Below are 16,271 nucleotides of genomic sequence, written 5' to 3' on the forward strand. Positions count from 1 at the left end.
ATTTTTTTAAATCTGGTTTTTATTGTATCATTTCAGGGTAAAAACTGGGGCAAAGGCAAGCAGTATAGTTATTATCATTTAAGTGAGAATAACTAATCTGAGCCTGATCCAGAATATCCATGAATGTATTCTGAGTAAATTTAATCAAAATATTAAGTACACCATACTTTTAATTGTGCCTGGAAAAGCATCTGGAACCTAGACCATGAACACTTTTCCATTGCTCAAGGATTCTCATTCCCTTCCCCTATAAATGGATCTTTGTTTCAGAGAATAAAGATCGGGACCTGTGCTTAGTACAAGTGGTACAGGAATGATTAGGAATGTGGTTTCTATAAGTAAGTAAACATGTACTAATGCAAAATAATCATGCCAACAAATAAGTCAAAATTTTTTTAAAGTAGCTTGTAGGAAATATTTAGGAGGAAGAATGGACACAAGCAGAGGTGAAGATTCAATTAGACCTAATCTTGGTGGGGATGGGAAAGCCTCATAGAGGATGTTATTACACTTAGCAAACATTTAGTGGCAATTGGTTCCAAATCATAAACTATTTTTTGGTACTATATGTGCAAAGACAAATTTAAAATGTTTGTTCTCAGGAGATTAATTGTTCAGTGTGTGAGTCAAAAAGTCATCTTTAAATAAGTGCCCTGATAAGAGTATACACAAGGCTGCCTATGTGGGTGGACAGATAAAATTGATGTATCAGAAGCAGAATTGTTGATGCTCAGTGTCAGCTAAGATAAAAGGCACAGAGGACAGAGGAGTTTAAGGTGAGCATCTCTTCTGGTTTAGATGATTTGGTGATTTAAAAAATATCTAGTGCCATTTAAATAATATCTAGAAGTAATTGGATCTAGGTTTAGAGCTCAGAAGAGAAGCCAGGGCTGGTGATAGGGATTTTTTTTCAGCAGCACCCAAAGTATCACATTTTCCCCTGCCTCTTTTCTCTCATGCTCCTGGAAAATATCAAAGATAGCAACAGTTCCTACTGCTCAGGAATACAGACTGAAAATCCTTCTTTGTCTTAGCTTTCCAGACATCACTATACAATTATTAAATTAGACATATGAGATGAAACAAATTTTTTTTCTTTTGAAGCTAAAAAATAATTTTAATAACTATAGAGCAAATATAAATAGTGGAAATATCAGAGAGGATAATGCAAAATTTAAAGCATATAAAATTAAATAATAGTGGAGTAAAAATGTACATAGACAAAAAATAAGTGAAGCAGGTTAAAATAGACTAGAGTCACTATAATATGACTCATTATATGCTGTAGTTAAAATCATGCAATCCCAATATTATGAGAATTATAATTGGAGACAGGTGTCAGTCCTATTTTGTAACTACAGACTTTTAATAAGATTACATTCTACCCAAAAGAAAAGCCAGATCTGCCTTGCATACAGGAAAAGTTAAAAAGCTAGCTTTGCCAGCAAAGGAGAATGTTTTACTGAACACTGTGTAAATAATATTCTATTAGTTAGAATTCTTCATAGAAACAGAACCAGTAACACCTGAATGTATATATATATATATATATATATATATATATATATATATATATATCTGTGTGTGCGCCTGTGCCTGTCTATGTCTATGTCTGTGTCTGTTTCTATGTCTGTGTCTGTGTCTGTGCCTGTGTCTATATCTATGTCTGTGTCTGTCTGTGTCTATGTCTTTGTCTGTTTCTATGTCTGTGTCTGTGTCTGTTTCTATGTCTGTGTCTGTGTCTGTGTCTGTGCCTGTTTCTATATCTATGTCTGTGTCTGTGTCTGTGTCTATGTCTATGTCTGTGCCTGTGTCTGTGCCTGTGTCTGTGTCTGTGTCTAAATCTATGTCTGTGTCTGTGCCTGTGTCTGTGTCTGTGTCTAAATCTATGTCTGTGTCTGTTTCTATGTCTATGTCTTTGTCTGTGCCTGTGTCTATATCTATGTCTGTGTCTGAGTCTGTGTCTGTGTCTGTGCCTGTGTCTATATCTATGTCTGTGTCTGTTTCTATGTCTATGTCTATGTCTATGTCTATGTCTGTGTCTATGTCTGTGTCTGTTTCTATGTCTATGTCTGTGTCTGTGTCTGTGCCTGTGTCTGTGTCTGTGTCTAAATCTATGTCTGTGTCTGTTTCTATGTCTATGTCTGTGTCTGTGCCTGTGTCTGTGTCTGTGTCTAAATCTATGTCTGTGTCTGTTTCTATGTCTATGTCTTTGTCTGTGCCTGTGTCTATGTCTGTGTCTGTGTCTGTGCCTATTTCTATGTCTATGTCTGTGTCTGTGTCTGTGTCTGTGCCTGTGTCTAAATCTATGTCTGTGTCTGTTTCTATGTCTATGTCTGTGTCTGTGTCTATGTCTGTGTCTGTGTCTGTGTCTGTGCCTGTGTCTATATCTATGTCTGTGTCTGTTTCTATGTCTATGTCTATGTCTATGTCTGTGTCTGTGTCTATGTCTGTGTCTGTGTCTGTGTCTGTGTCTGTGTCTGTGCCTGTGTCTATATCTATGTCTGTGTCTGTTTCTATGTCTGTGTCTATGTCTATGTCTGTGTCTGTGTCTATTTCTATGTCTGTGTCTGTGCCTATGTCTGTGTCTATATCTATGTCTGTCTGTTTCTATGTCTATGTCTGTGTCTGTGCCTGTGTCTGTGTCTGTGTCTGTGTCTGTGTCTGTGTATATGCTTCTATCTATATCTTTTATATTTATCTACATCTATATATTTATTTCAAGGATTTGGCTCATTTGATTGTGGAAATTGGCAAGTCAGAAATTTGTAGGATAGGTCAGCAGGCTGGAAAATTTCAGTCAAAAGATGAAGATGCACAGTTGAGAAAAAAAATAGTTTCTTCCTTGAAGAAACCACACCTTTTTTGCTCTTAAAGCCTTTCAACTGTGTGGATGTTAACCACATCTACAAAATATCTGCACAGTAATACCTAAATTGGTATATATTTGGTTAGGTAACAGGTATCAGAACCTGGTCAATTTGACTCATGAAACTAGAAACTAATAAAATATTCATTTTGCTCATAATATAAAGTGTCAGTTGTTTTAATGTGTCCCATTTTGTTACCTTGTAGACATGATATGGTACTGAAACAGGTCACTGATGTTCAAGAATGTTTCTGATGGGTTGCTGATGCCATTCTTTTTTGCACACTTTAGCTTAAAACAAGGGCCCAGAAGATTTGAGTGTGTCACCTACTTAACTGGGTCCTCAGGGTAAACTAAAACCTGGTGGGAATTGTCATTATGTGGTATACATGCATGGCCCAGGGAAGTCCAAAGCGCTCCCAGAGAAAGGATAATCAATATACTCCTTCCCTGTTGAACCCTAGCTTCAGGGCAGCTGGAAAATGTCAGAGGAAAAAGTGGTTTGCTTCCCCAAAGCCCTCAAGCAGTTGCTGTGGAGAGGAAATGTAAGAGCTGAAATGATGCCACGGATAGACTCAGAGCTCAAAGGTTTGAAAATATTTGGCTTTTTCTAAAGCTTTACAGATCTAATAGATGTTGTTGTTTTTGTAATTTTTATTGTTGATAGTATTACATGTCTCCTTTCCCCCCCTTTGACCCCTTCTAGCCTGCCCTCCGCTCCAGGCCTTCACCACCCTATTGCCAGTGTCCATGGGTTATGAATATATTCATGTAAGTTCATTGGTTGATCTCTTCCCACCCACCACTCTCCCCTGCCTTCCCTCTGATATTATATGGTCATTTCTTTAAACATAAATGCCAATTTATTTCTCATGTTGAAAAAACTCTGCTGAAATTGAACACGTCAGTACTAAGTGTTTCTATAAAGCTATGGAATTTATCTGTACTAATGATTTTTAAATGTTTTATCAGAAGGAAGAATATGGTCCTAGCTGGTTTGGCTCAGTGGATAGAGCGTTGGCCTGTGGACCAAAGGGTCCTGGTTTCGATTCTGGTCAAGGGCACGTAGCTTGGTTGCAGGGTCCTCTCCAGCTTGGGACCTTGCTGGGGCTCCTGCAGGAGGCAACCAATAGATTTGTTTCTCTCACATCGATGTTTTTCTCTATCTTCTCCTCTCTCTTCCACTCTCTCTAAAAATCAATGTAAAAAATAACCTAGGGTAAGGATTAATAAAAAAAGAAAAAAAAAGAAGGAAGAATATGAGGAAGAAGTGTAGCAGAAAGAAAGAGAAATAGAATGGAGAAATAAATGCATAAGAAAAAGCTATAAAAGCTATATATTTCAAGTTAGTTTATTTTTTTCAATTCTATAACTTTGAAAACTATAATCAAAAAGCATATTGTATGTGCTATAGCACACGTTTAAGTTATTAAGAATGGGGAAAGTTTTTAAATTAATTAACTAAATTTTATTGATTTTCAAAGAGAGGAAAGGAGAGGGATAGAGAGATAGAAACATTGATGAGACTGAAACATCATTGAATGGCAGCCTCCTGCATGCCCCCTACTGAGGACTGAACCCACAACCTGGGCATGTGCCTTGACTTGGAATCAAACCAGTGACCCCTTGGTTCAAGGGTCAATGCTCAACCACTGAGCCACACTGGCTAAGCTGAACAGGGTAAAATTTACCTGAAAGTATAATTTTCCTTATAAATACATATAAGCAAGCCACTTAGGATCACATGATTTATAGTAAGTTTATAAAAAATATATTTTGAGCAATTATAATTTCCCACTAAATTACAAAACCACCAATGGCTTACAACTCATGAATCTTTGATTGAATGTACTACATGTTCCAATTATATAATTAACCCTTTAAATAAATATTGATTGTAATACACTGGGTGGCCAGATTATTATGACCACCAGACATTTGTAGGCAAATTAGCTATAATTCCGCGCTGAAGTTGCTAGAGGGCCAGACCATTATAAATAGGGAAGCAGGTTGTTTACCATGACAGAAGTGATTTTTTTCTGAAGATATGGCTAAACAATGCGATTTAACAGCCTTTGAACGTTATATATATATATATATATATATATAGAGAGAGAGAGAGAGAGAGAGAGAGAGAGAGGCCAGATTATTATGACCATCTGACATTTGTAGGCAAATTAGCCGTACATTGCAGCATATAGGATATGGAAGCTGAAGGCCTGTTTGAACATCTTTGCTGTCTGCAGTTACCAAGATAAAATGTTTTCAATTCGCACAGGAATACAAGGATTGGACAGTTGAGCATTGGGAAAAAAAAGTCATGTGGTTTGATGAATCACATTTCCAGTTGCATCATGCAGATGGCAGGGGGAGAATTTGGCGGAAACAGCATGAAAGCATGCACCCCACATGCATGAGTACAACCCTTCAAGCTGGTGGGGGAAGTGTTATGATTTGGGGCATGTTTTCCTGGCATGATTTGGGCCCTTTAATTCGTGTGGAAGAATGTCTGAATAGCACAACATACCTAAGTATCATTGCTGATCAGGTTCATCCTATCATGTTGATGGCAAATCCCAATGGAGATGGCTTCTTCCAACAAGACAATGTGCCATGCCACGGTGCTTGTGTTGTGCAGGAGTGGTTTCAAGAACATGAGGGAGAATTTACCTTGCTTAGGTGGCCCCACAATCACCAGATCTCAATCCAATTGAACATTTGAAGGGACGAAGTTAAAAGAGTCATCAGGCAGCTGGATCCACAACCATCACATCTCACAGAACTGGACAGTGCTATTCATCAGGCATGGTGTCAGATTCCTCACATCACCTTTCAACATCTCATGGAGTCAATGCCAAGAAGAATCGCTGCAGTATTGAAGACAAAAAGTATCCCAACAAAGTACTGATGGGGTGGTCATAATAATCTGGCCACTCAAAATATATATATATATATATATCCCAAGTTCAAAGGCTGTTAAATTGCGTTGTTTACCCATATCTTCAGAAAAAAATCACTTCCGTCGTGGTAAACAACCTGCCTCCCTTTATAATGGTCTGGCCCTCTAGCAACTTCAGTGCAAAATTATAGCTAATTTGCCTACAAACGTCAGGTGGTCATAATAATCTGGCCACTCAGTGTATATCCTAATATATATATATATATATATATATATATATATATATATATATATATGATTTTCTGTGTTTAGCTCTTAAAATCAGAAAATGTTGGCCATAACACATTGACTTCCTGTTGTTAATAAAGTTGTCTTAAGCTTTGCTATATGGTTTATCCACCCCAAGGTTCACTTTATAGAAATCATTTTTATTGTTCCACTCTAAGTCACTATCTGTCTTTACCTTCCGCCAGGGCTGACCTATGGAAAACCCCATCAGTTTATCCCTTCTAACCCATGGAAAATCTGTCTCTGAATTATATGTTTCCTACTCAAATTAAAGCAGCCACCACACACTAAGCCTTGTGCTGCAGATTGTGCCACCAAAACTAAAAGATCATAAAATAGATATCCCTCACCTTTCTCTAGCTGGTCCTTTGGAGGCTATGAATTTTGAGAGCAGCATCTATAAACCATTCTTGTAGCATCTAATGCTGGACATTGCAACAATTTTTGTGGAATAAGAAGCAGGTATCTTTTATTAGAAAGCATAATATCATTATTTCAATGCAATTTTACAAAGGCACAGGATTTATATAGCTTCATCCTTTTATAAAGTTCAATGGAATGCTATTAGCCACAAAACATTGGGACTGGGATTTTTATTTCATTATAATGGGACTGAATAGCATGTAGGAAACCCCAAGGGTCCTATTTAATTTTGCAATGCTTGTTGCACCTTGTAGGTGGTTTCCAGGAATGTAGAAAATTAAGGAAGATTATAGCACATAGCAGAGTGGTAAACATATTAATATTCCTTTTTTCTCAAAGTTTTATAAAACTTTACTAAGAACCTTTACTAAGAACCTTTTGAAATGATTGCCATAGATTTGAAACAAATTAAAATCAAATTTTACCTAAGTTCTGTTATATTAAAAACATAAAAAATAAAGGTGGTAGATAAGTATCATAGAATGAATATTATGGAAAGAGGACCTAAGTAGACATTTCTCCCCCACTGACCTCTTCTAGCCTGCCCTCTACCCCAGGAGGACATATAGATGGCCAACAGACATATGAAAATATGTTCAACACCACTAATCATCAGGAAGACACAAATTAAAACCACATGAGCTATTACCTTATAACTGCCAGAATGGCTATCATCAATAAATCAGCCAATGACCAATGCTGTAGCGGATGTGGAAAAAGGAAAACCTCAAATACTGTTAGTGGGATTGTACATTAGTGCAGCTGCTATGGAAAACAGTATGAGGATTCCTCAAAAAATTAAATATAGAGCAGACATATGATCCAGCAATTGCATTTCTGGGTATAGATTCAAAGAAAACAAAACCATTAATTTTAAAACATATATGCACCACTGTGCTTACTGCAGTGTTGTTAGTAATATCTAAGATGTGTGTGCAACCTAGATGTCCATCAATAGATGAATGGATAAAGAAGATGTATGTATATGAATAAACAAAACAGAAACAGACCCATAGTTATAGAAAACAAGCTAATAGTTGCCAAAAGGCAGGGGTAGGAGGATTAAAATTAAAAAATAAAATTGACTGTTCTCAGCCAGGCCAGAATGAGGAGTGGCTCAGCTGATTGAGCGTCAACCTGTGTACTGAAAGGTTGCCAGGTCAATTCCAGGTCAGAGTACATACCTGGGTTAAGGGTTCCATCCCCTGTTGGAGCACATACAGAAGGCAACCAATCAATGTTTCTTTCTATCCCTCTCCATCTCCCTTTCTCCCTTCCTCTCTCTAAGCATGCTCTTGGGTAAGGATTTAAAAAATAATAACTGCAACACACACACACACACACACACACACACACACACACGTCAAAGACAGAATATGTGATAAAAATTCATAGGAAGGAAAAAGACCCATAGGCTAAAATGTGATGGAAACCAGATCTGAGAAGAATGTCGAGTAATGGGCAGAAGTTATAGAAAAAGTGTAAAGGAAAGATGCCAAGATGTGGCTACAGAATGAAAAATACACACTAACTGATTCCTTGACTCCCCTCTTCCTCACTCCCTCTCAAAACAAAAAGCATGTGGACCAGATTCCACAGGTGTGCAATGCCTGCCTGACGGGGTTACTGTTTTAAAAAATATGCTTTATCTTTTATAGCAGTTAAAGGTTCACAGAAAAATGGAGGGGAAGGTACAGAGATTTCCCATAAAGCCTGAGCCCCCACACATGTACTGTCTCCCTTACTATCAACATCATAAACATCCTGCACCAGAGTGGTCCATTTTTTTAAAGAGGTAAACCTTCATTGACAGATATCACCCAAAATACATAATTTCTATTAGGGTTCACTCTTGGTGTTGTACATTCTATGGGTTTATACAAATGCATACTGACATAAAAAAGAATATTAGATTGAGCCTTTAAAATATTATAAGGTCCCTTGTTTAAATAATAATGAATTAAAATTTAGATGTCAAGTTTTTCAAGACCTCAGGTAAAAGCTGAGAACATCTAAATAAAACTTTAAGAAACATTCCCAATAGATATTGTGAAGCATAAATATAAAACATACCACCATTCCTTTGTGAATAATTGCTTTTGATCAATATATATTTTGGGGCATGGAGATGTGCAGAATTTGTATAAAATTATGGGATTAAAAGCTTTTGCTACTGGAAGAAAACCGTCTCTGCCTCTGCCAAGAGAAGCTAGGAATCCCAGACACATCTAAGTTTACATCCTATAAGAGGTGGAAACCTCTTTTCTTAGTACTATTGTCTGTAGGAACACTGTCTGATAGAAATCTAATGTGAACCACAAATGAAAGACACAAGTGTAATTTTAAATTTTCTAGTGGCAATTTTAAGAAATGTAAAAATTAAAAAGATGGAATTAAATTTAATAATATATTTATACTTAGACCAAAATATCCAATAAAATCAACATAAAATATTAATATTTTATACATTTTCTCATACTACCTGATCAAAATCTGTTGTGTATTTATACTTAAAGCACAACTCAATTTGGACTAACCACATATTTATAATAATGCCTAATAGTTTCATGAAGCTATTGGCTACTGTATGGAAAAGCCAACCTCTACATGTTTTTCTTAGCTGCCTCTTTATCAGGCCACTTACATGATGCATGCCTTAACAAATCAAGCAAGTCCCAAGCTTACATGTACATACATACATGAAAGTTCATGCATATTCCTGCTTCTCCATCACCTTTCAACATCTTGATAAATACTCCTGCCTTGCCAGATCCATTCTATACTTCCTTTTTCTCTGGTTTGACTCTTCCAATATTTGACACCAATGGGTATGAGCAGAAGGAAATAGAGGAGGGTCAGTGTGTGTACCTCCTTCCTCCCACCTCCATCCTTTTGGAAGGTTGCAGTTTTGACAGTGGCTGAAATTGTCTACCTCAAACAATAGTTCCTTAATCATACCCATCTCCCAGTTAGCACTCTTGGCAGGTTTAGTAGCACGACCATCTTTCCTTATCTTTCAGGAGAACAGAATGGATTGCAGCGCTACTAGTCCACAGGTGCTTTACCATCATCTTGTTGGATCCCTTTGCTTTTCCCCACATTCCTGTAAATAGTTTCATCATTCCCTTCTCTACATCTAATCCTTTTAATGTACCATCCATCTGTTTCTTATTGTGACCCTAATTAAGATAATGGTACAATAATTTACCTAATATTACTCATGCCATAAACCAAGCATTATTTTTTACTTGTCTCTGTCAAATTAGCATGTTATTTGGCCATTAATTGCTTTCTCTTATTACTTGCCATATTTTCATATCGGACTCAGTACTTTCCAGTATAATTTGTCAAAATTTCCTTTTGCATAACTGAAACAGGATTGTCCCTCAAGATACTACCTTTCTTACATTTGCTACTTTTTCTCATGCTCACATAATAGGACAAGAAGGAAAAGTACACATTCTTATTTGCAAATTACCATTTTAAATCATTATTCTTTGATTTATACTTGAAGCTTTCATTCAACAGATCTTTATCGAGGACTAACTATATGTCAAGAACATTTTAAGAATGAGGAAAAAATCAATGACCAATTATGTAAAATTCTATACTTGTTTGAATCTTATATCTCCTCGGGGAGGCAAATAGTTTACCAAGATAAATAAGTATAATATATACTAGTATTATGTTAAAAAGTGATATTCCAATTTACACATCATTTCCCTTTAGCAATCAAGCACAAACTTCCTCTTTTGAGACTTATGCCACCTGAATAGTCATTTAAGAATTTCTGAGTGATGGGTTTGCTCTATTACTTTCCATGAAACCTTTGGCCCCAGATTCACAGCCCTTATTTTTCTATTACAACCATTATTATAAGTATTGTCTTTATTCTCAGTTTATATTTTTATTCAAACCCCATAATACTCATAATCCTCCTTGTTCACTCTTTTTTATTTTTTAAATTAATTTATTTTTTATTTTTTAAAATTTCTTTATTGATTAAGGTATTACATATGTATCTTTATCCTCCCATTACCCTTCCAACCCCCCCACTCATGCCCTCACTCCCCTGTTGGTGGGGGTAAGGAGAAAAGATCAACCAAAGGACTTGTATACATACATATAAGCCTAACCAGTGGACACAGACAACAGGGGGGTATTCACTCTTTTTTAAAAATATTTTTTATTGATTTCAGAGAGGAAGGGAGAGGAAGAGAGAGATAGAAACATCAATGATGAGAGAGAATCATTGATTGACTGCCTCCTTCATGCCTCCTACTGGGAATCGAACACGCAACCTGGGCATGTGGCCTGACCAGGAATCAAACAGAGACTTCCTGGTTCATAGGTCGACGCTCAACCACTTAACCCAGTACACTTGCCAGGCTCCTCCTTGATCACTCTTGATGATGACTTTCTACCCCAATGGAGCTGCAACTAATATGCATCCACTGCCTTATCTCTGCCTACATATCTACATGCCTCATGCCCCATGTTTACTTTCTTGTCTTCTGTCTCTAAGGAATAGATGGTTCTCTTGGATGTGTCATCATTGTTCCTCCTAGGTGCCACTAGCCCATTCTGCACCTTCTCCTTCAAGCCTTTCCTTTCCTTTCATTATCCCTTCTCTCTCCTCCACCTGTACGTTATGCTCAGCATATAACAGAGCAAACATTTGTGCCATTAAAACATAAACAGAGCATAAACAAATAAATAAATCAAACAATGACAGGAAACAGCTAACTTCTTATAGCTCCTCTTTCTTCCATTTGATATTTCTGGAATGCACCAGGAACATGAGAAAAGTGGGGTTACTTTGAGGAGCCAATCCAAAGCGGCAGAAAAAACTCTTCTTTTTATGATTGTCCACATACAAGTGTACAGAGCCATGTGAGTTAGTAACAAATTCCAGGTCTATTACTCACTAGTTTATAGCATTGAGAAGAGTTGCCTAATTTCTCTAAACTTTCTTCTGGTCTTCTTACTTTAAAATGAGAAGAAAAGAGATAAATAATTATGTTGATTATTAACTATATTAATATGTATAGAACAACATCACATGAACAATCAATAAATGTAACCTATCATCATTATCATTATTGCAATTCATATACTTATCTCACATGGACACTATCTATTCAATCTCAAGTGTAATATTTTTATTTTAGAAAACCCAGACTAGGTATATTTTCTAAAATTAAATGTCATATCCTGTGTCCAAAATTGCCTAATGACAGGCTAGTGATTATGTGTTTAGATTTGATAATCAGTGGTATTCAATCCCTGTGATTTAAGATGACATTAAGACAGCTTTGATGTCCCTGGTAAGATTTATCAGTTAAAGAGAATACTTCAGAGCATCTAGAACAACATAGTTATTTACAGTGACTGATAGATAAAATGGGTCCACAGTAATTACCCAGAGGCACTAGTTAATTTAAAACATACCACTGTAGTAGGCATGACCTTGGAAGGATATGAACAGTTTCCTTAAGGTGTTTAATCAACAGAAATAGGGGCTTAACATTGTTTCTTGGAAAATGTCAATTCCTTCCACCATTCCTCTCTGATAAATTTCACATATAGTATCACCAGAGGAAGTGAGAAGCCCATGATAATATCGCTGCTATGATCAATTAATCATATCACTGTGTATGTAAAGAATTGAATATACTTTGAGGACTCAGTGGAAATTGTGGAGGTTTGTGATTTACATAAGGATTTTAAAAACCCTCTATGTGATGATTGAGATTAACCAGATCAGAACTGGGGAACACAGGAAGCAGACAGAAATATGGAAAAGTACCTTTATGATGAACAAGTTAGCATGAGGAAGTAGAAACAGGTGGATAAATCTTAAGAAAAAAAAAAAGGCATTTCTCCTGGTGAAGAATGGTGTAGTAAAGACCATTTCCTTTCTAAAGGCATGAATGATAATGTGTAGGTCTGTACTGGAGTTAACCTTTGGAGATGAGAAAAAGTATCAGAATCCTACTCAAGACACTTCAATGAGACAACAGGAAGCATCAGACTTTACTAAATATTAGAGGCCCGGTGCACGAAATTCATGCACTTGGGGCGGGGGGGTGTTCCTCAGCCCAGCCTGCACCCTCTCCAATCTGGGACCCCTCGGGGGATGTCCGACTGCCTGTGGGATCGGGCCTAAACCAGCAGTCGGACAACCCTCTCACAATCCAGGACTGCTGGCTCCTAACCACTCGCCTGCCTGCCTGCCTGATTGCCCCTAACCGCTTCTGCCTGCCAGCCTGATCGTCCCCTTACAACTCCCCTGCTGGCCTGATTGACACCTAACTGCTCCCCTGCTGGCCCAATCACCCCCAACTGCCCTACCCTGCAGGTCTGGTCCCCCCAACTGCCCTCTCCTGCCAGCCATCTTGTGACAACGTGGAGGTGGTCATCTTGTGACAATATGGGGGTATCCATCTTGTGATGACATGGGGGCAACCATCTTGTGATGATGTGGGGGTGGCCATCTTGTGATGTAAGGGTATTGGGGTCAATTTGCATATTACCTCTTTATTATATAGGGTGTTACATTTGTATACACTATAAAATGATGTGGAGAACAGAGATGGGGCTGTGACTTTTCCCTATCACTCTGTCATAGGGACAAATAGGATAGTAGGGTCATTATATCAAGAACAACAATTTTAGCAGAGACTCCTATGTTGTTAAGGAGATAAGTCATCTGGGGCCACGGGGAGATCTAGGATTGTTAGAGAGCATGTGTCATGGCAAGAAACATCTGATAAGGTGTACCATTAAAAAAAGGCTATAAGTTGATTGCACATTTATTTTATCAAAGAGCCTTTATGTAGACATTGTGGTGCCATGCCTTTGGGACAATGCTAGGCAGGGGAAACAGAGAAGAAAATCTTAAACCCTGCGAAGTGGAGGACAGAATAATGCCCACCCTGCCAACCCTGCAAAAGTGCTCACAGCTTTATGTCCAGAACCTATGAATAAGTTACCTTACCCAGCACGAGACTTTGCCAATGTGATTAAAGTAAGGATCTCAAGCTGAGGAGATTATTTTAGATTATTCAGGTGGGCCCAAAGTAATCACAAAGTATCTTATAACAGAAGGAGAGAGACAGGAGAGACATGATAGAGACAAAAGGTGGAGGGGTGTACTTTGAAGATGAGGGAAGAAACCATAAGCCCAGGAATCCAGGAGCCCAGGAGAAGCTTGAAAAGTCACAAAAACTGATTCTCCCCTAGAAACCGGAGAAGGAATGCAAGCCTGCCATAAGATTAATTTCAGACTTCTGACCTGTAGAACTGTAAGATAATACATTTGTGTTAAATAGTTACAGCTGCAATAAGAAGCTAATAAACTGCTAAAAATGGTCAATGTGTATTATCTAGGTAAATTATTCAATAATTACAACACAATATTAAGAAAGTTACAGTTTTGCAGACATAGCATTGCAGTCCATTAAAGGGACACAAAAGTTTTATTGATTAAAAGTGATTATTGTCAATTTTGAATTATAAATAGGAGTTATCCAGTATCTTCAGCCAATATCACTTTTTGTTCTTGTCATGCCACTCCCAATACTACCTTTCTAAAATGTAAATATGTTTCTACACTTAAAATCCTTCAGTAGGTTTTCATTGCCTACAATACTGATATCTTTAATTTTTAAAAATTTCCCCTCAATTTATCTCTCTAATCCCCCTTTTTACTATGAACAGCAGGAAGATAACCAGGCAGCATGTTCAACCCTTAACTTGGAAATCTCCTTTGCTATATAAGCAATTCCACCACTTACCAGTTTTGCTTTGCACGTAAGGGTAGGAGACAGTTCCCAAGTTCGCTGGCAGGATGCAAAAAGGATCCACCTCCAGTTTCCAGCAGTGAGTTCCTCCAGAGACCTTACTAGAAGCATACAGCAAGTCCTCAAATAACATCTCATTCAATGTCATTTTGTTATAATGTTGATAAGATGCTGTAGGAATTATACTCTTATTTCTATCAAACAGCCTACGGCAAAATTGGTTTCTTTATACATCATTTGGTTTAAAGCTGTAGAATTTACTGAAATTATTAAGTGAGGATTTTCTGTACTTATAGCCCAAACTTCTACTAACAGTCTCTTCAAGGTGATTTAGGCTTACTATATCATGCTCCTCAAATGCCTTCAAGCCTCACCACCAGCAAGTTCCAAAGCCATGCCCACATGTTTAGGTATTCGTTAAAAGAACAACCTACTTCTGGTACCATCTTTCTATAACTAACAAATGTATTCCAATTTAGTGGCTTAAAACAACACACACCTATTATCAGATAAATTCTGTATGTCATAGTTCAGCAGGGCATAGCTGCATCATTTATTGAGGATCCCACACAGCTACAACCAAGTATTAGGCTGTGTTCCCATCTGGAAACTGCCCTGGGGAAGAATCTGCTTGGAAACTCATTCGAATTGTTGGCAGAAGCCATTTCCTTGTGGATGTAAGACTTAAGGGCCCAGCTTTTTGCTGGCTGTGGGCTGGAGGCTGCTCTCAGGTCTTATAGACAAACTGCAAATGTGTGCCCAGTGGACTTTCTCAACATGGACACTTAGTTCATGAAGCCAATAAGGAGAATTCAAGCTCCAGTCTGCTGAAATGAAGATTTATATAATGTAATGTAACTCTGGGGATAGCATCCCATCACTTTTCCTATATGCTATAGCTAAGAAACACAGATCTTGCCCACTCTCAAGAGAGAGTCCTCTACAATGCACTGACACTAGGAGGTGAGAAATCTTAGGTTTTATCGATCACAAATAATAGTCCAATTTTTTATATGTAGTAATACCTGTGTTCATAATGCATCCCTGGGTTGATTTCCTCTCAGGTATCAAGAAAATGATTCCCCATCCTATTGTTCTTTAATTACCAAAACCATTGTTCAACTTAACAGAATCCTTGATATTGTCATTTATAATGTTGATATTAAATTACTATGCATGCATTCATTGGTAGGAAGGATGTATGATAGAAATAGCTTGGATTATGAAATAGAACTGTCAGGATTATATGGGGATTATACTTTGTAGCTCCTTCATATATTCTTATATACTGTGAATCAAACCATTTTAACTCCTTCAGCCTATTTCTTCATCATCAAAATCAGGATGATAATCAACAATGTCATGAAAAATTGCATGTGAGTATATGTATTCATACATATCTTTGATAAACTTTAAAGTTCTGTGCATAAATTTATTTGAATAATATTGATAATCATAGTACTAATTATAAAGTATGACATATGAATGTCATCTCAATTAGTAAAGTTTTGGGAAATTCTAAAAAGGCAACCTAGATAATGTTTTGCTTCATCACTTATTTTCTACTATTATTGTCCCATTACTTTTCAAAAAGATTTCTTGCAACAATCAACTATTTTACACAAACCTACTTTCATCTACATACAATGCCTCCTCTGAGGTTTCTGCCCAATATCTTTTGTTTTTTTTTTCTCATTTCCTTCTAAATATGCAGCTATATTAATGCCCCATTCTTTGAAAATGGTAGTTTACTTTTGCAGAATTTGTCCCAAGATACTTAAATAAGAATATATTTTTCTTTACTAGTCTTTTAGTTCAATCTTATTTTCTATGTCTATGTGTTTTGTTTAATCATAAGCAATATTCTTTACCTTACTTCTTTTCAGCTGTTCAACTCACTCACATTTTTAGATACTAAAATCCCTAAAAGCATTTAGGTTATAATACCGTAAGTTTTAACTGTGTTTGCCTTTTATTTATGACTGAA

This window comes from Myotis yumanensis, unplaced genomic scaffold (genome assembly GCF_028538775.1).
Source record: "Myotis yumanensis isolate MYYU_CA2020_CCGP unplaced genomic scaffold, mMyoYum1.0.hap1 SCAF_1, whole genome shotgun sequence".
NCBI classification, from domain to species: Eukaryota; Metazoa; Chordata; class Mammalia; order Chiroptera; family Vespertilionidae; genus Myotis; species Myotis yumanensis.